The following is a 21,492-nucleotide window of genomic DNA, read 5'->3' on the forward strand; positions in this document are numbered from 1 at the left end:
TTTGTCAAAACAAATTCCAGGCATGTATATTTTGTTTCTTGGTTCTTCACTCAAGTCCTTTAAATGTTTTTAAACATTATATGTTCAAGAGTTAAGAGGTAAAAACGAAATTGGGACAGCAACTACCCAAGAATTTCTTACAGAATTTTATGTTTCCACTTTGTGTCTCACGGTTTTGGTTGGCTTGCTTTGTGGTTCAGGAGGTTGGCTCGTTTTCCAGGCACTCAAGGCTGCTCCTAGGAATGTTTTACCATGTGTTAGGGAGTTGTCGGTTCATTGGTTGAGTCCAAACATTTTAAACAAAGGCATGGCAACAAACGTTTTCTACCAACTACAGATTTGGTTCACGATTTTTTGTCATTGAGTTGTTTAAGGAGTGTTCGAACCCTGGCTGGTCTTAGGGGCTGTATTCATGGTTAGAACCCTACCTTAGCATGTCTAGGACGTGACCAAATCATCCTTTCAAAGATTGGTTCATGGGTCCATCAAAATTTCACCAAAACAACATAAGTGCATTTCGGTGTTCTCCATTTTCTGTGTGGGTACACTTTCGGTTTTTGGGTGTTGTTTGGATTATGGTTGGTTTATAGCCCATATCCATGGTTCATACAACACTCCACCATGTTTAGATCAAGCCATGGTCGATCAAATGAGCACTGGAACGACACAAGACATTAAAACAAATTATTACAGCACACTACGCATAAATGGGTGCTCTCGGCAGCAACTTTGAGTTGTCCTAGGTGGTTACTTTGGTTGTGGTTGACTTTTAGCCTTAGCCATGGTTCAAACCATACCTTAGGATGTTAGTAAGGGTCTTTTGGTCGGTGGTTAAAGCCCCAATGGCCAGGAGATTCATAAATTGAGCAAAACAAGCAAGCTGCTACTGCTGCACTTTTGACAGAAACTTTGAGTCACGGGTTTGGTGATTGTTTGAGTTCTTGTTTGGATTTTAGCCCATGTCCTTGGACTAGACAGTACCTCAATGAGTTAGGAAAGTCATGTTTTTGCCCGTTTGTGATGTGGTCGAGTTCAGAGGTCGTACGAGAATTTACGGTGAAAGGTGTCAAAATGACTCTCGAAAGAGTGTTTTATGTTTTTGGATTCCATTCACCTATTTCGTGTTTTACAGTTATTATGCATATTTTTAGTATGTTTGGGGTATTTTTAATCATGGTTAAACGTCGGTTAAATGTTGGTTCGGGTTGGTACGAAGCCATGGTCAAAAATCAAGTTGTTGGTCCGAATCGTCTCGTTTTTGGTTCTATTGTTAAGTTTTTGTCAAGTTAAGATTTATTACATGTGTCACATATTAGAATTAAGTCGCAGCAAGCCTGAGAACGATCCAACTCATCCGGTAAAAAAATAAGGTTATGATTATATTACGTGTATAAAAATATAAAATGTTTATTTTTGAGATATATGCTATATGTCTTGTGGCCACCTTACGTTTATGGGTTTGGAAGTCGGTAGGCGCAACCGAGGACCTCTTCGCCCGGTGACTTACTGATCGAGCAAAACTTGCACAGTGAATAGTCCCAAAATTTATCTTATAAATGAAAGCTCGATTTTAAATATCGCAAGTGCACGATAGTCAAGTTATAATAAACGTAAGTGAATACGAGTATCGTTCCACAAGGACTGCGTTACACTATTTTTATTTTCAAGTAAAATTTCTTTAGCAACGATAAAATAAGTTGATGATTAATCTAATGTAAATTAAACAACTAAAATAATTAACATGCAAAGAAAACGTATTCAAGAAAGCAATGATTAATTTAGATTAAATCAAATGAGAAATGAATTTGTTGGGGAATTAGCAGTTCACCTACCACTCGTGTTTAAATAATTACACTCGACTTTTACTCGTGCATTCGACAGAATTCCCTAGACTAATTAATATACTCTATCGAGCTATATTAATACTAATCATAAACATGCAGTACTCAAGTGTCCTCAAATATTTAACAGTTCAATATTGCATTACATTCTATGGAATCCACTAGCTTTCATTCGGGTGAACTATCACTATCGACACGTACCCAATTCCGTATATCTACTAAAATTGTAAATCCATGGTTTATACTATTTGATTCTACTGTTAATTATTCTATCGAAATCATCAACAACATGAAATAATCAAAGGAAGTTAGCTAGGCTTCGATTGAAACAAGAACGAACAATAGCATAAACAAATCACTAATAAAAACGTCGAGAAATAATGTTAAACACCGAGTACGGGGTAGGATCCCCTCAAATCCCAACAAATCTAGAGTTTAGCTACTGAAATTCATGATAAAAACCAACAATCAATGTAAGAAATAAAATACTGAATAATGAAAATACTAAAGATGACGATGGATGACGGCCACGACGCGTGGAAATCTCGAGGTCTTCGAAATCTCCTTTGCTCCTCGCCTCCCCTCCAAGAAAAAGTGATGAAAATATGATCAAAAGTCTGACAAAAGATGAAAAAACGGCTGCTGATCTCGTGTCTTAGGTATTGGTGTAGGATAGCGTCCCTAGAAATTTGGAAACAAATCTTTCTCAATCTCGCTTCTCGCTAGGGCGGTATATTTTGACCGCCCTAGCGAGAGGTCCTCGAATAAGCTTCCTCGAGCATGTCCCTGGTTTCGCTGGTGACCGCCCTAGCGAGACACTTGCGCAAAATAATCCTCGGCCAGACCACAATGGTCGCTGGGGCGGTCACTTTTGACCGCCCCAGCGAGACCTCTTCGATATTATGCCAAAGTTTCTCCCACTTTTTGGTTCAATTCCTACAAAATAACCACAGAATACACGAGATCAGTCAAATGCTAAATAATGCTAAAAAAAATGAAAAATTCAACTAAAACAAACTAATATGATGCATGAATGCGACTCAAAACCAACACTAAAAACACGTAAAAACGAGTCCTATCAATCCCCTCATACTAACCTTTTGCTCGCCCTCGAGCAAAATAAGTTAAAGCACGAGATTCTAAATAAACACAACAAACACAAAATACTCAAACCAGAAATAACCAACACAAGTAAATGTCAATGGTGAGTTAACAACTTTTATGCTCATGCCTCAGTGAACTTTCCCACATACAAATCATAATCAAGTCAAATCACAAACGAATACTCATTCTCATCTACACATAAATCTCGACACTAATTTTAACGTGTGTGTATGTCATGATGGGTCTAGTCATTCGTACTTCAAATAGATCAATCATCGAATCATACGAGTCACTCAATTAACACTTCAATACAAGTCTCACTAGCATGCACCCCCGTGTCCATTTATCACTAACCATAACTTGAGCTTTATTCAATTCCTAAGTGCAGATAAGGGTGTCGAAAAGAAGGAAAATAAGCTCAAGTGGCTAAAAGTCGGGAGTACACCGATCATTTTCATTGTGCAATCGTCAAGACTTTTCGTCTGACTTTCCTCGTCTCCTTACATCTCCAGCTTTTAGCCTAGGAATAGAATTTCATTCCTTTTATTTCGGCTGCCCCTCACCTTACATCTCCACCATTTTCTCTCTCTCTTTTTTTTTTTTGAATGCACAATTTTCACACATGTACTCCTTAGGCTAAGAATATATAACCTTGGATTACAGCTGGTTAGGGGTATGATATTTTTATTCAGTGCATTGAAAAGGGGGTATATGTAAAGTTCAAGGCAAATCAAATGTTCTCATTCAAGGTCCCAATTAGTGACTTATTTTCACGGGTTTACATGCTAAATCAACTCATAAATGATGCCTTTCAAGTTAACCACACAAAACCTTCAAATTTCACCATTATTCCTACAAAATTCTAGTCCCCACACATGTGTGCTCAAAAGTTCAAACTTTGTGCCAAAATTCATGCTTTAACAATCAAGAGTACCATTCATGAAGTGACCCAATCAATACTTTTGTATACTATCAATCCAACCTCATCATTGGCTCATAAACTATGTCTTCTCACCATAAACGACACCAAAAAAAAGAAATGCAACGAATAACTAAGCAAACATAACAATCTACCCCCCTCATACTAGAGTTGTGCAATGCCCTCATTGCACAAAACGAAACAGACACGAAGAACATAAAAACTCATGAATGTAAATGCAAAGACAGAATATGCAAAATAAAAAGAAAGAGGAAACAGTAAACTCCCCTGATCATAAATCGTCCTCCTCCTCATTCTCAGGCGGTGGAACTCCTCTTCAGCTGTTGGGGGCATAGGATAATGGTACTGAAACTGGAAGGGTGGCGGGTATGCGGGTGTAGGTGGCCGTTCGGAAGTGTCGATGCCCAAATGAGTCGAGATCCCCTGTACCAAGTATTCGATGTTCTGAATGTGAGCCTGATTAACGGCCTGGTACTGCGTCTGATAAATGGCCCAAGCGCCCAATTCGTCGACGCGATCTTGCATGGCACGGCAGCGTGGCTGCGGAGGTGGTGGTGCCTGTCCTAAGGCCGGAGGAGGTTGAGCTGCTCTCTCATACTCGAAAAATACCTCCTCGGGCAGCTCAGCCTGTTGCTTCTCCCTTTTGGATTTATAAAGAGCCTCATCAATGGCTCTCATCGGCGGTAACCACTCATCATCATCTGCGAATGTCACCCCCGCTCGGGCACACAGCTCAGTCACTATCTCCGGGAAGTAAAAAGCCAAATTGCTGCTATTAATACACATGTTAAGCTGTCCGAAAATGAGCTTGCCCACATCAATCACCATCCCAGTACAGATGGCATAAAGAACAACCGCCCGCTCACGCTGCACATCACTCGTATGGCCGACCGGCATCAATCTCTTAGACAAGAATGCGTACCACAATGCCTCCTCCACTTTCAAAATTTTTTCAAGAAAGACCGTATAAGTCCCCGGTTGTTTCCACGTGGTGCCCAGATAACAGAGTGTGCGAATGATCAAATCATAATCCGGGTTAAGCACCCACGCCTGAAACACCGAATCGTCCACCGACGGTAAACCCAACATTGCATTGATTGTCTCGGAATCATACGGGACTAGATGTCCCCTCACAAATGCCTTGTACTCATTCCCGTCCGGAGCATTGGCATAAAATTCACGCACAACCGGAACCACTGCTGCATTCGGTTGTGCTACAAAGGTATTTCACCCTCTTCTTTCTATTTGGGACTCCGAAAAGTGACCGATAAGAAACGAGCTAAATCCACGCTCAGGGATTGGTTTCCTATGTAGTCTAGCATGCTCAAATCTCTCCCTTGCTTTTTCATTCACAAACATAGATGGAGTGGAACGAGAACTAGAAACACCATGAGTTACCTTAGATCTTTTGGGTGCCATTGTGGAAAATTGGAGAAGAGCACAAGTAGCCCGAAGTAGGAGGATGTTTTCCGGAACTTGGTGTCGGTCGGGAACGGAAGAGGCGGCCGGAAAAGAGGCGGCGGTGGCCGGAAATCTTGGGGTCGCCGGAGAGTTGAGTTCTTGACCGGAAAAATCGCGTCTTGACACTTGGTGAAGGTGAGGGTGCACGATTGTACCTGAAATTTTGTGAGAAGAGATGAATTGAGTGAGATTGAGAGATTGGGAGGGAAAAAATTCAGGAAGGGGGCGAGGGTTTCGAAGTGGAGAAGAAAAGAGAAGTGGAAAGTTTTTATAATCTACGCGACTCGCTAGGACGGTCAAAACTGACCGCCTGAGCGAGAAGTTTTCGGAAAAAAAATTTGATTATCTGCGCGACTCGCTAGGGCGGTCAAAACTGACCGCCCGAGCGAGAAGTTTTCGAAAAAAAGTTTTTGTAAAATACGAGTTCTCGCTGGGGCGGTCAGTTTTGACCGCCCTAGCGAGGAGTTCTCGACTTAAAACCTTTAAAAAAAACGTATCTCTCGCGGGGGCGGTCATAATAGCGAGGAGTTTTCGGCGACTATGTATTTGAAAAATGCGAGTGCCCGCTGGGGCGGTCAGTTTTGACCGCCCTAGCGAAACAGTCTCGTTTTCAAAATGAATGCAATGCCATGCAACTACCTAAATGCAAATGATGCGTTTGAAAAAGAAAATATAATTAAAATCAATATAAGGAGTCGAAGTAGTTCTCAATTTATAGTCTAGAGCTCGACTTTTCATCCATGTCCTCAATGACTGTCATGGAGCCGAGTGACTCCAATTTGTGGCTCAATTGTGCCACCGATATAGTGCTTCAATCTTTGACCGTTCACAGTAAATGTCCCTTCCTTGCCATCATGCAACACCACTGCACCCGATGGGAACACCTTGGCTATAGTGAATGGTCCTGACCATCTTGACTTTAGCTTGCCCGGAAAGAGTCGTAAGCGAGAATTGTATAACAACACCGCTTCACCCACTTTGAATTCCCTTCTTATAATGTGTTTATCATGGGCTCGTTTGGTGCGTTCCTTGTAAGATAGTGCAAGATCATAAGCTTTTCCTCGAAACTCATCTAACTGATTCAACTGCAGCAATCGTTTTTCACCTGCAAGAGCAAAATCAAAGTTTAGTGCTTTGGTCGCCCAATATGCTCTATGCTCTAATTCTACTGGTAGATGACATGCTTTACCAAAAAGCAACCTATATGGTGTAGTGCCTATAGGTGTTTTAAAAGCAGTACGATAAGCCCACAATGCATCATCTAACCGAATGGAACAGTCCTTTCTATTCACATTCACCGTCTTCTCTAAAATCCTCTTAATTTCTCGATTGGATACTTCAACTTGTCCACTAGTTTGGGGATGGTATGGAGTGGAAACCTTGTGGGTGACACCATATTTGCCCAACAGTTTATCAAAAATTTTGTTGCAAAAATGGGTGCCACCATCACTTATGATTGCACGTGGTGCACCAAATCGATTAAAAATATGTTTCTTCAAAAATTTTAACACCACTTGTGCATCATTAGTGGCACAAGCCTCTGCCTCCACCCATTAGATACATACTCCACTGCCACCAAAATATATTTTTTCGTGAAAGAACTAGGAAACGGTCCCATAAAGTCTATCCCCCACACATCAAAAACCTAACACTCAATGATATTATTTAAAGGCATTTCGTCACGGTTAGAGATGTTACCTGTCCGCTGGCATTTATCACAATGTAGCACATAAGAACAAGCATCTTTAAAGTGAGTTGGCCAATAAAAGCCACTTTCAAGTACCTTGGATGCCGTCCTTATTGGTCCGAAATGACCACCTACCTCACGGTCATGGCAATGGTTGAGAATTCGATCAAACTCCTCCTCCGCAGCACACCGTCTTATCATGGAATCTGCACAAATTTTAAACAAAAACGGTTCCTCCCAAAAATAGTATTTCACGTCAGAAAAGAATTTCTTTCGTTGGTGAAACGATAGGTTTGGTGGAGGTGTGCCTGTGACAAGAAAGTTAGCGAAATTTGCATACCATGGACACTGTTTCATCTCAAGCAATTGTTCATCAGGAAACCAGTCATCTATATCATCGTCACTGCCCTTAATTCTAACATGCTCAAGCCTAGACAGATGATCAGCAACTACATTTTCCACACCTTTTTTATCTCGAATCTCGAGATCAAATTCTTGCAATAATAAAATCCACCTAATTAACCTAGGTTTCGCATCTTTCTTAGCAAGCAAGTATTTTAGGGCAGAATGATCTGTATACACAGTTACTTTAGACAGAACAAGGTATGAATGAAATTTGTCGAAAACAAATACTATAGCAAATAATTCCTTTTCAGTATAAGCATAATTCAAATTGAGCATCATTTAAAGTCTTACTTGCATAGTAGATGGTATGAAATACCTTGTTCTTCCTTTGACCCAGCACCGCACCAACAGCTGTATCACTAGCATCGCACATCACCTCAAACGGTAACTCCCAATCAGGGACAGTCAGAACAGGTGCTGTCACCAAGCTTTCCTTGAGTATCTCGAATGCATGCAGACAAGCAGAATCAAAATTAAATTCAACATCTTTCATCAACAAAGAGGATAAAGGTTTAGCAATTTTAGAAAAATCTTTAATAAAGCGCCTATAAAAACCAGCATGCCCTAGGAAACTTCTAACTCCTTTTATTGATGAAGGTGGTGGTAGGTTTTTGATTACTTCCACCTTGGCCTTGTCAACCTCAATTCCGTTCTCTGATACCTTGTGTCCTAACACAATCCCCTCTTGAACCATAAAATGACACTTCTCCCAATTTAACACCAAACTGCTCTCTTCACATCTAATTAACACCAAGTTCAAATTCTCTAAATATTCATTAAATGAGGAGCCAAAAATAGAGAAGTCATCCATAAAAATTTCAAGGAAATTTTCAGTCATGTCATGAAAGATAGCGGTCATGCATCTTTGAAATATTGCAGGTGCATTGCATAAACCAAAGGCATACGCCTAAACGCAAAAGTACCATAAGGGCAAGTGAAAGCAGTTTTCTCTTGGTCCTCAGGTGCAATTGTGATTTGATTGTATCCCGAATATCCATTTAAAAAGCAATAAAATTCATGACCTGCTAATCGTTCAATCATTTGATCGATAAATGGCAAGGGAAAGTGATCTTTACGGGTTGCATCATTCAATTTCCTATAATCTATGCACATACGCCAACCCATAACAGTTCTAGTGGGAATCCACTCATTTTTTTCATTAGTAATAACAGTAATCCCACCCTTTTTAGGCACACATTGTACAGGACTTACCAACGCACTATCAGAGATAGGATAGAGAATACCTGCATCAAGAAGTTTAATTGTTTCACCCTTTACTACCTCTTGCATCTTTGGATTGAGTCTCCTTTGTGGTTGTGCTAGAGGTGAGTATTTATCTTCCATCAGAATTTTGTGCATTGTGTGCTTGAGAGTATTAAAGACGTCAAAAATAATTTCTTCTTCTCCAACTCCCAGTCTCAATTTCCCCTCTTCAACATCAATCAGCTCTTTCCCTGTAGCCAGAAACGGTCTCCCTAGGATTAAAGGCATCTCTAAATCTTCTTCCATGTCAGGTATCACAAAATCTGCAGGAAAAATGAACTTATCCACTTTCACCAAAACATCTTCGATAATCCCACGTGGATACTTGACAGATCTGTCAGCCAGCTGCAACGACATCCTGGTTGGCTTGGGTTCACCTAATCCCAGTCTCCTAAACATAGAAAAAGGCATCAGATTAATACTCGCACCAAGATCTGTAAAGGCCCTAAAACTGCTTGCTTGAAAATTTGCGGAAAATTTAAAAATTTTCTTTTTAAAAGAACTTAAATGGCCTTACTCATAAAACCAACTGATGAATCAAGTTCAATGTTTAAAATAAAAGCAGCGGAATGAAATAATTGTTTGTCCACAATAACAATTTAAAAAAATGTCCAATGACTGATAAAAATTTGTTTGCGGAATAAAATAAACACTGCTGCACTGAGGTCCTCGGGTGCCACTACGGCCGACCCAAGCTGGCTCACTGGTCCCCGCCCTCGGCCCTGACCTCATCAGTACCTACAACAATCAAGTCTAGTGAGCCTAAAGACTCAGCATGCATATATCGCAGGTAACGAGTAAAATCTGAGTAAAAATATGCATGAGGTAAAATATCATGTCATGAGGCATACTGAAAATAATCTGTACTGAGCAATTATAATACGTGCATAACTGAACTGATAATCACAGTAAAAATATTTGCTCCTTGGAGCCCTGTACTGAAATAACTGATAAAATTTTCTGTTGAGATTATGTTTTACGCCTGTGGCCACTGCACTAAGCTGAACTGATCGGTAACTGACTACCGGGGAGCCTGGAACTGAGCTGGCGGTCACTGAAGACCCGATGGTACCATCCTGAACTGATCGGTCACTGGCGACCGGGTGGTACCAACCTGAAATGAGCGGTCACTGGCGACCGTATAAATAATGCTCCCACATAGTGAATGCACCACAAGCCATATCACATAAATCTAAAAAATAATCATTTTCTGTTTTCATGCACGTAATATAATTAAATAACATAATTAAATATGAACAACTTCGATTTTCTTGCATTAAAATCATGTACTTGCGATATTTAAAAATACCTATATGACTTGATTGAAGAGTGAAAGAAGATATAAACATGCCTTGGTTTGTTTTGACAGAAAACAAACAAAATAATGACGCGGCGCGGCGGAGACGGAGTGCTCTTCACTTCCTCCCTTAATTCCTTTAAATTAAGCATGCACCATAATTATTATAATAGCGTAAAAATCGTAAACGTGATGCATGAACATTTCAAAAATATTATGATTTGTGCTCAGGGCGCTGCTAGGACTAAAATCTCACCCCGGGTGCAAAATGACCATTTTGCCCCTGGAAACCCGAAAATTATCGTTTCAACCCTGGACCTCTAAAATTGACCCGAAGCTTACCAAACTCCTTAAAATATCCCAAAACATTTTTAAAATATTCTTAGACGTAAATTCGAGCCCAAAAATCAACTTAATCTATTCGTTTTAAAAAAACTTGGACCGGAGTCCCGGTTTTAATCCGATTCGACTCGAAACTGAACCAAATTCTTCCCAACTTTCCACCATGTCTTAAAAACACTTAATAGACCCTAGACAAATGTCAATAAGCTACTAATCCACGGCAGCAATTTCCAGAACCTAACTTCATCTCTCGGTCCTATCTCATTATGCCACCTCACATGCACATATCCCTCAAAAGCTCTCGCCTCAAGCTTCCCCGTCATTCCAGCCACATACCAGCCTATCAAGGACTTAGACCAGACCCCAAGCCACCTAACCGCACTAAGCTTTCAGCCCCATGCACTCATCTAACCACAAAAAAAACCGAGACATCACTCCCGAAACCAATTCACTCATAACTCCCCTCCCGACTTCTAGGAAAAGACCAGAGGCACTCTTGCATTTCCAGACCATGGTTCAGACCCACCAGAGTCTATCCATGATCTAGAATCACCATTGCACCACCAACCCGAGCCTATCCCTCGATCTGGAACAAGGCAGCGTGAACCCCTTCTCTTCTACACCCCTCGGCCCATCGCTGCAACATCTAGAATTTTACACCAGCCCCTTGACACCCCAAACCAGCTCTAAGCTGTCCCGTAGCATCAAAATAACAACAACCCTTTGCACCCAATTCAGAGACCGTGTGTAACAACAAAAGAATGAGGGATACAAATTTATTTTTTTCGAAAGTTCTCTTCCCTGCGGCTGGACCGAACTACTGCATGTATCATACACACAACTGATATATATACATATTTATTACGTGAGTGATGCAGCAAAAGGGGATACAAAACATGCCTTGATGATTTGAAGACAAGAACGATACAAATGGAGATCTGAATGAAGTTTTTCTCTTGCAAACCAAGGGGAACCGAAGCCTTCAGCTGCTATATTCTGAAAACGAGGGCTCTGAGGGTGTCGGCTGTGGTGGGATTTAGGTTTAGGTTAATTGTAGTTTAGGTGTTAATTATATAGAGAAAATAATAATTAATGGGCTCTAATTAAATAATTAAAAGTTTAAAAGAGTTTTAAGCCCAACAAGCTTAAAAGTAGGTCCATTAAACCCGAACACACTCTCGTAAAATATTTCGAGTTGAAAAGATTTTTAAAATGTTAGCTGAACCCTTAAAAAGTCACCTGATTCGCTAAAATTTACGTACCGTTAAAAAAATAAAGTCTCCCGGGTAAAAATACCATAATAAAATCCTAATTTAGAAAAATACACTTAAAATGCTCTAAATTAATTTATAAAATTAATCGTGTAATAAAATAATTTTCCTGAAAATTCCCTGGTCTCCGATCCTCGTTCGAACGTGAAATGCAACTTAAAAATCTTAATGCACGAACTTTTGAAATGTAATGAAATAAACATGCTATATTACCACTTCTTAAATAAGTCTCTATTAATTATCTCAAAACTCCATCTCCAGACCGACCTCACTTATTTAGCTGAAAAAGTAACAATTAAACTACTGCGTAAAATAAATAAATTCAAAGAAAAGAATTTAAATACTCAAGCAATTAAATTACTAGAAATTATGCATGGCTTAAACGCAGTCCAAATTACGGGTTCTACAAGAGTGGTGTCAGGTCATTACAGATATAGTCAAAAATGAAGGGAAAAAAAGTCAGTAAAACCCATATTAAAAGATGAGTTTCGGTAAAACTCTTACACTACATTAATAATTATTATTAAAAATAATAATTTATCTATAAAAGTACACATGATACGGTGTGAAGTAAGAAAAAAACCGAAGGATACAATCCTTCCCCCCTTAAAATAAATTTCGTTCTCGAAATTAAAACTCACCAAATAATTCGGGATACCGACTTCTCATCTCTGGCTCAGACTCCCATGTAGCTTCCTCTTCTGAATGGTTGAGACATTTGACTTTGACTCGCCTAACCAACTTGTTCCGAAGTTTCTTCTCCTGTCTGTCTAAGATCTGCACTGGTCTCTCCTCATAAGACAGGTTCGGAGTAAGTTGCAACGGTTCAAAATTCAGCACATGCGAAGGATTCGCCATGTACTAGCATGGAGACGTGGAACACATTGTGTACTCCGGCCAGATTCGGCGGAAGAGCAACACGATAGGCTAGCGTCCCAACTCTGTCAAGTATCTCAAACGGTCCAATAAATCTCGGACTAAGCTTTCCTTTCTTCCCGAACCGCATAACACCTTTCATAGGTGCTATCTTCACGAAGACGTGGTCGCCGACAGCGAACTCTAGATCTCTCCTTCTCTGATCTGCATAGCTTTTCTGTCGACTCTGAGCAGTCCTCATCCTATCACGGATCTTGACTACTACTTCGGCGGCCTGCTGAATAATTTCTGGACCCAATTCTGCTCTCTCTCCTACTTCATCCCAATGAACAGGAGATCTACACTTACGGCCATACAGTGCTTCATATGGAGCCATACCTATATATGACTGGAAACTGTTGTTATAGGTGAACTCTACCAATGGTAAGTTCGACTCCCAACTCCCAGAGAAATCAATCACACAAGCACGGAGAAGGTCCTCTAAAATCTGAATGACTCGCTCTGACTGGCCATCTGTCTGTGGGTGGAAAGCTGTGCTAGACAGCAACTTCGTACCCATGGTCGAATGCAAACTCTTCCAAAAAGAGGAAGTAAATCTAGGATCTCTGTCCGATACGATCGAAACTGGAATACCATGAAGGCGGACTATCTCTCAGATATATAACTGTGCATACTGAATCATGGTGAAAGTCGTCTTAATAGGCAAGAAGTGCGCTGATTTGGTAAGACGATCTACAATCACCCAGATGGCATTTGATCCTCTGACTGACCTCGGTAACCCGGTCACAAAGTCCATGGTGATGTTCTCCCACTTCCACTCAGGAATAGGAAGAGGCTTGAGCAAACTTGCTGGTCTCTGGTGCTCGGCCTTCACTAATTGACAGGTCAGACACTCGGACACAAATCGTCCGATGTCCTTCTTCATACCAGGCCTCCAATACAATAGCTGTAGATCCTTGTACATCTTCGTACTCCCAGGGTGAATGGAGTACGGGGACATGTGGGCCTCTGATAAGATGTCTGCTCAGATAGAATCACTGCTAGGAACCCACATCCTGTCTCGGTATCGCACTATACCGTCGCTGACTGAATACAAGACACTGCCCTTAGCTTCATCTCTCTTCTTCCACTGTGCCAACTGATCATCTGCGGCCTGACCACTGCGAATACGGTCCAAAAGAGAAGACTGAATGGTCAAGGTAGATAGACGTGGAACTCTACCTTGAGGATAAGTCTCAAGATCGAACTTCTGCATCTCAATCTGAAGAGGTTTCTGCATGTCAAGTGAGCCATCACTGCGACTTTTCTGCTCAAAGCATCCGCAACTACATTAGCTTTACCCGGGTGGTAGCTAATGTCACAATCGTAGTCTTTCACAAGCTCCAACCAACGCCTCTGACGCATGTTCAGTTCCTTCTGCGTAAAGAAATACTTGAGGCTCTTGTGGTCGGTAAAGATCTGGCATTTCTCTCCATACAGATAGTGCCTCCAAATCTTCAAAGCAAAAACTATTGCTGCTAACTCCAGATCATGGGTAGGGTAATTCTTCTCATGGGTCTTTAGCTGTCGAGAAGCATACGCTATAACTCTCCCATGCTGCATCAATACTGCGCCAAGACCGAGCTTCGAAGCATCGGTATATAGAACAAACTCACCAGATCCTGACGGTACGGCCAAAACGGGTGCTGAGATAAGAGCTTGCTTCAAAGTATCGAAGCTCTTCTGACACTCCTCGCTCCACACGAATTTCACCTTCTTCTTGGTCAGTGCTGTGAGTGGAACGACAATAGAGGAGAATCCCTTAATGAATTTCCGGTAATATCCTGCTAGGCCGAGAAAACTGCGGATCTCTGAAGCATTCTGAGGCACAACCCAATCTCTGACTGCTGCAACTTTTGCGGGGTCTACCTCAATACCACTACTGGAAACAATGTGGCCTAGGAACGCCACCTTCTCTAACCAGAATTCGCACTTGCTGAACTTCGCGAACAACTTATGCTTCTGCAAAGTCTGCAACACTGTGGTCAGATGCCTGCTGTGCTCCTCCCGACTCTTGGAGTAGACGAGGATGTCGTCTATGAAAACTATCGCAAACTGGTCGAGGTACGGCTGAAATACGCGATTCATGAGATCCATGAAGATCGCTGGCGCATTCGTCAAACCGAACGGCATCACAAGGAACTCGTAGTGACCATAACGAGTCCTGAAAGCAGTCTTGGAAACATCAGCATCTTTCACCTTCAACTGGTGATAACCGGAGCGCAGATCAATCTTGGAGAAGATCGAAGCTCCCTGCAACTGGTCAAACAGATCCTCAATCCTCGGAAGTGGGTATTTATTCTTCACTGTAACCCTGTTCAACTCCCGGTAGTCAATGCATAGTCTCATTGTGCCATCCTTCTTCTTCACGAATAAGACTGGCGCGCCCCATGGTGAAAAACTCGGGCGAATGAACTCCTTGTCCAGAAGTTCCTGTATCTGCTTCTTAAGCTCTGCCATCTCCGTCGGTGCAAGTCGGTACGGTGCTTTTGAGATCGGAGCCGTACCTGGCATAAGCTCGATAGAAAACTTCACCTCTCTCTCAGGTGGCACACCAGAGACGTCCTCCGGAAAAACGTCTAAGAAATCTCTGACGATCGGAACATCTGAGGCTGACTGGCAGGGTACCTCGGGGACAGATATAAAGGTTGCTAAAAATGCCCGACACCCTCTATGCATGAGCTTCCTAGCCTGAACATATGGTATGATGCGCGGTAAAGGAAAGTACCTGTCAGGCTCAAATAAGAACTGCTCCATTCCAGGCGGTCGGACAAGAACAGATCTCCGCTGGAAGTCGATCAATACTCTGTTCTTCAGTAGCCAGTCCATCCCTAGGATGATGTCAAATTCCGGCATCGGTAGCACAATCAGATCTGCATATACAAGCTTACCGTGCAGCTCAAGGTCTATATCACGGATAACATTGGTAGCTGCCATCTCCTCGCCTGAAGGCAACACTACTGAATAGGCTATGTCTAGCCCGAAGGTTTTGACCTTGAGAAAATTAGCGAAGGTCTCTGAAATGAAGGAATGAGTAGCCCCTGAATCTATCAGGGCTTTCGTAGCTGACCCCGCTATAAAAATTCTCCCTGAAAATTTGGAACATCAAGCTGAAACCAAAAATCTCAAGAACTATCCTATAGACATGCAAAGGCCAAAGTTCTTCTAACTTAAATTCCCAAAATAATACTGATAGAGCATGCAATCCTATAACAGTTTCTAAGTTCAGAATCTTAATTCCGGTTCCCCAAAATATTGAAATTCAAATAATAACTTAAAGCTTAAAGGTACTTGTCATCAACATGGTCTCCGGGTTTGTTTCAGCAGCATGGAGAGCATAAAATCTGTCTTGGGTAGGCAGATTCCGCTGAGGGCACTGCAGCAGTACGTGGTCTGGACTACCACACTTGAAACACTTTCTTGAGCCAGCCATACACGCTCCAGGATGGCGGCGTGAGCACCTGGGACAGAGTGGGTGCTCAAAATTCCTCGGGGCCGGGCACCGCCGCTGCTGCTGCTGTTGATGATCATGGTTTATAGGCGGCCCGTGGAAATGCCTCTTGTGCTGATGCTGATGTTGTTGAGGAGGAGGGCGGTGCGGTACTTGGGCTGGGCGCTTGCCCTGTCGGTCCCTCTCAATATCCTGCTGGTCCTGCTCGACGGCAAGAGCTTTGGAGACCGCAATCTCATACGTAGTAGGGTCAGACACCCTAACATCACGGCGCAAGATCGGCCGTAAACCCACCATGAAGTGCATCAGCTTGGCTCTGGCATCATTCGCTATCAGGGGCACAAAGTGACAGCCCCCCTCGAACTTACGGATAAACTCCGTAACCGTCATATCTCCTTGCCTCAGACTCATAAACTCGGTGGTCAGCCTGGTGCGAACCTCCTCAGCAAAATACTTGGAGTAGAAAACCTCCGTAAAGTGGGTCCAAGAAAGTGTAGCCAAAGTCAAGGCTACCGAAGCTCCTTCCCACCATAAGCGGGCGTCTCCAGTGAACAGATAGGTGGCACACCGGACTCGGTCTGCGTCTCCTAGCTCCATAAACTCGAAAATGACCTCGAGAGATTTGATCCATCCCTCGGTAACCATGGGGTCAGAAGTCCCAGAAAACTCCTTTGGACGCATCTTCATAAATCGCTCGTAAACAGCCTCGGGCCCTGTCGACCTAGTCACCACAGCATTGTTCCCCGCAAACTGTGCGAAGAACTGTGTCATCCCAGCTAGCATCTGGGCATTCATGTCTGGTGGGGGCGGTGGAGGAGGAGGAGGAGGAGGTGGAGGTGTCTGCCTCTCTTTTCTCTGATCATCATTGTCCTCGCGACGATGCTCGCCACCACCTCTCGGGCATCCAACTTGGCGTCTAGGGGGCATACTGTTCCATACATAACCCGTACGTAACTAACATGCATAATTCTAAATTTATTTTAAATGAACACTGAAATACTGAAAATCTGAAAGCATGCTGACAAAATAATTCATGCTTTAAATAAAATGATGAACAAAATGCTGAACTGTAAAACTTACAGACCGAAGACGTGGCTTCGTGAGCTTCTCTCAGTCAGTAGTAGTGAAACCCTATACAGAACCACCGCTCTGATACCAACTGTAAAGGCCCTAAAACTGCTTGCTTGAAAATTTACGGAAAATTTAAAAATCTTCTTTTTAAAAGAACTTGAATGGCCTTACTCATAAAACCAACTGATGAATCAAGTTCAATGTTTAAAATAAAAGCAGCGGAATGAAATAATTGTTTGTCCACAATAACAATTTAAAAAAATGTCCAATGACTGATAAAAATTTGTTTGCGGAATAAAATAAACACTGCTGCACTGAGGTCCTCGGGTGCCACTACTGCCGACCCAAGCTGGCTCACTGGTAGGGGTGGGCATAAAACCCGAAAAACCGAAAAAAACCGACCGAACCGAATAATTCGGTTTAAATGGTTCGGTTTTATCGGTTTTTCGGTCGGTTATGGTTTTAAAATTTATGAAATTCGGTTTTTCGGTTCGGTTTTCGGTTTTCATCCCCGAAAAAACCGAAAAACCGAACCGGCCATATTATTGTTAAGTATAAGGTTTTTATGTATAATGGGTCATATTATTGTTTAGTATAAGACTTTTTATGTATAATGGGCCTATTAAGATTTAAGAACTTAGTATCATAAGCTCTCAATTTTCAATCCGATTGTTTTTTCTTCTTTCTCACCACTCACCAGTCGATGTTTTCTTTTCTTTTCTGTATATATTTCTTTAATTTTTTATATAAAAAATTAAGTCCCACAAATTAAATGTTTGAAAAATACTATGATTTATATTTTAAAGACATAAAGTGACGTATAATTTTATTTCGTAACAAATTTTAGCTAACCGTATATAACCGGCCGTATAAACCGAACCGAAATACAAAAAAACCGAACCGAACCGTAATAAAATGGTTCGGTTTTGGACTAGAGATATTCAAAACCGAAAATCGAAAAACCGAACCATTGTAGAGTAAAACCGGACCGAACCGGCCGTTGCCTACCCCTACTCACTGGTCCCCGCCCTCGGCTCTGACCTCATCAGTACCTACAACAATCAAATCTAGTGAGCCTAAAGACTCAGCATGCATATATCGCAGGTTACGAGTAAAAGCTGAGTAAAAATATGCATGAGGTAAAATATCATGTCATGAGGCATACTGAAAATAATCTGTACTGAGCAATTATAATACGTGCATAACTGAACTGATAATCACAGTAAAAATATTTGCTCCTTGGAGCCCTGTACTGAAATAACTGATAAAATTTTCTGTTGAGATTATGTTTTACGCCTGTGGCCACTGCACTAAGCTGAACTGATCGGTAACTGACTACCGGGGAGCCTGGAACGGAGCTGGCGGTCACTGAAGACCCGATGGTACCATCCTGAACTGATCGGTCACTGTCGACCGGGTGGTACCAACCTGAACTGAGCGGTCACTGGCGACCGTATAAATAATGCTCCCACATAGTGAATGCACCACAAGCCATATCGCATAAATCTAAAAAATAATCATTTTCTGTTTTCATGCACGTAATATAATTAAATAACATAATTAAATATGAACAACTTCGATTTTCTTGCATTAAAATCATGTACTTGCGATATTTAAAAATACCTATATGACTTGATTGAAGAGTGAAAGAAGATATAAACATGCCTTGGTTTGTTTTGACAGAAAACAAACAAAATAATGACGCGGCGCGACGGAGACGGAGTGCTCTTCACTTCCTCCCTTAATTCCTTTAAATTAAGCATGCACTATAATTATTATAATAGCGTAAAAATCGTAAACGTGATGCATGAACATTTCAAAAATATTATGATTTGTGCTCAGGGCGCTGCTAGGACTAAAATCTCACCCCGGGTGCAAAATGACCATTTTGCCCCTGGAAACCCGAAAATTATCGTTTCAACCCTGGACCTCTAAAATTGACCCGAAGCTTACCAAACTCCTTAAAATATCCCAAAACATTTTTAAAATATTCTTAGACGTAAATTCGAGCCCAAAAATCAACTTAATCTATTCGTTTTAAAAAGCTTGGACCGGAGTCCCGGTTTTAATTCGATTCGACTCGAAACTGAACCAAATTCTTCCCAACTTTCCACCATGTCTTAAAAACACTTAATAGACCCTAGACAAATGTCAATAAGCTACTAATCCACGGCTGCAATTTCCAGAACCTAACTTCATCTCTCGGTCCTATCTCATTATGCCACCTCACATGCACATATCCCTCAAAAGCTCTCGCCTCAAGCTTCCCCGTCATTCCAGCCACATACCAGCCTATCAAGGACTTAGACCAGACCCCAAGCCACCTAACCGCACTAAGCTTTCAGCCCCATGCACTCATCTAACCACAAAAAAAACCGAGACATCACTCCCGAAACCAATTCACTCATAACTCCCCTCCCGACTTCTAGGACAAGACCAGAGGCACTCTTGCATTTCCAGACCATGGTTCAGACCCACCAGAGTCTATCCATGATCTAGAATCACCATTGCACCACCAACCCGAGCCTATCCCTCGATCTGGAACAAGGCAGCGTGAACCCCTTCTCTTCTACACCCCTCGGCCCATCGCTGCAACATCTAGAATTTTACACCAGCCCCTTGACACCCCAAACCAGCTCTAAGCTGTCCCGTAGCATCAAAATAACAACCACCCTTTGCACCCAATTCAGAGACCGTGTGTAACAACAAAAGAATGAGGGATACAAAATTTATTTTTTTCGAAAGTTCTCTTCCCTGCGGCTGGACCGAACTACTGCATGTATCATACACACAACTGATATATATACATATTTATTACGTGAGTGATGCAGCAAAAGGGGATACAAAACATGCCTTGATGATTTGAAGACAAGAACGATACAAATGGAGATCTGAATGAAGTTTTTCTCTTGCAAACCAAGGGGAACCGAAGCCTTCAGCTGCTATATTCTGAAAACGAGGGCTCTGAGGGTGTCGGCTGTGGTGGGATTTAGGTTTAGGTTAATTGTAGTTTAGGTGTTAATTATATAGAGAAAATAATAATTAATGGGCTCTAATTAAATAATTAAAAGTTTAAAAGAGTTTTAAGCCCAACAAGCTTAAAAGTAGGCCCATTAAACCCGAACACACTCTCGTAAAATATTTCGAGTTGAAAAGATTTTTAAAATGTTAGCTGAACCCTTAAAAAGTCTCCCGATTCGCTAAAATTTACGTACCGTTAAAAAAATAAAGTCTCGCGGGTAAAAATACCATAATAAAATCCTAATTTAGAAAAATACACTTAAAATGCTCTAAATTAATTTATAAAAATTAATCGTGTAATAAAATAATTTTCCTGAAAATTCCCCGGTCTCCGATCCTCGTTCGAACGTGAAATGCAACTTAAAAATCTTAATGCACGAACTTTTGAAATGTAATGAAATAAACATGCTATATTACCACTTCTTAAATAAGTCTCTATTAATTATCTCAAAACTCCATCTCCGGACCGGCCTCACTTATTTAACTGAAAAAGTAACAATTAAACTACTGCGTAAAATAAATAAATTCAAAGAAAAGAATTTAAATACTCAAGCAATTAAATTACTAGAAATTATGCATGGCTTAAACGCAGTCCAAATTACGGGTTCTACAAGAGTGGTGTCAGGTCATTACAGATATAGTCAAAAATGAAGGGAAAAAAGTCAGTAAAACCCATATTAAAAGATGAGTTTCGGTAAAACTCTTACACTACATTAATAATTATTATTAAAAATAATAATTTATCTATAAAAGTACACATGATACGGTGTGAAGTAAGAAAAAACCGAAGGATACAATCACATAGAGCTTTATGAAAATTAATGTCACCAATAATGCAAGGTATAGAGAAACTCCCTGGATCTTTTTGCTTAGGAGGCATCTTGTTTTGAACTAAAGCGGAGCAATTTTCGGTCAAATTCACCGTCATATGATCTTCTAGCTTCCGCTTATTTGCTAAGATATCTTTCAAGAATTTTGCATAACTTGGCATATTCAATAAAGCATCAGCAAAAAGAATGTTAATATGCAATTTTTTAAATATCTCAAGAAATTTACCAAATTGTGCATCTAATTTAGCTTTCTTCATTGCTGCAGGAAAAGGTGGAGGAATAACAATTTTGTTCTGTGCAGTAGGTGTAGATGTAGAGTTAGAAGACTTACCTCCTCGATTTTCTACCTCATCCTCACCGTGCTTGGTCTTTTCCTCATTAGACTCGAGTGCTTTTCCACTACGCAATTCCACAGCCTTTACATGTTCTCTTGGGTTAGTTTCCGTGTTGCTTGGCAAAGCTCCTTGCTCCCTATTAGCAATCAACTTAGCCAATTGTCCAATTTGATTCTCTAACCCCTTTATGGATGCATCTTGGTTCTGAAATCTCGTCTCTGTTGCAGAAATAAATTTAGTCATCATTTGCTCTAAATT

This window comes from Primulina eburnea, chromosome 4, assembly GCF_022965805.1.
Source record: "Primulina eburnea isolate SZY01 chromosome 4, ASM2296580v1, whole genome shotgun sequence".
NCBI classification, from domain to species: Eukaryota; Viridiplantae; Streptophyta; class Magnoliopsida; order Lamiales; family Gesneriaceae; genus Primulina; species Primulina eburnea.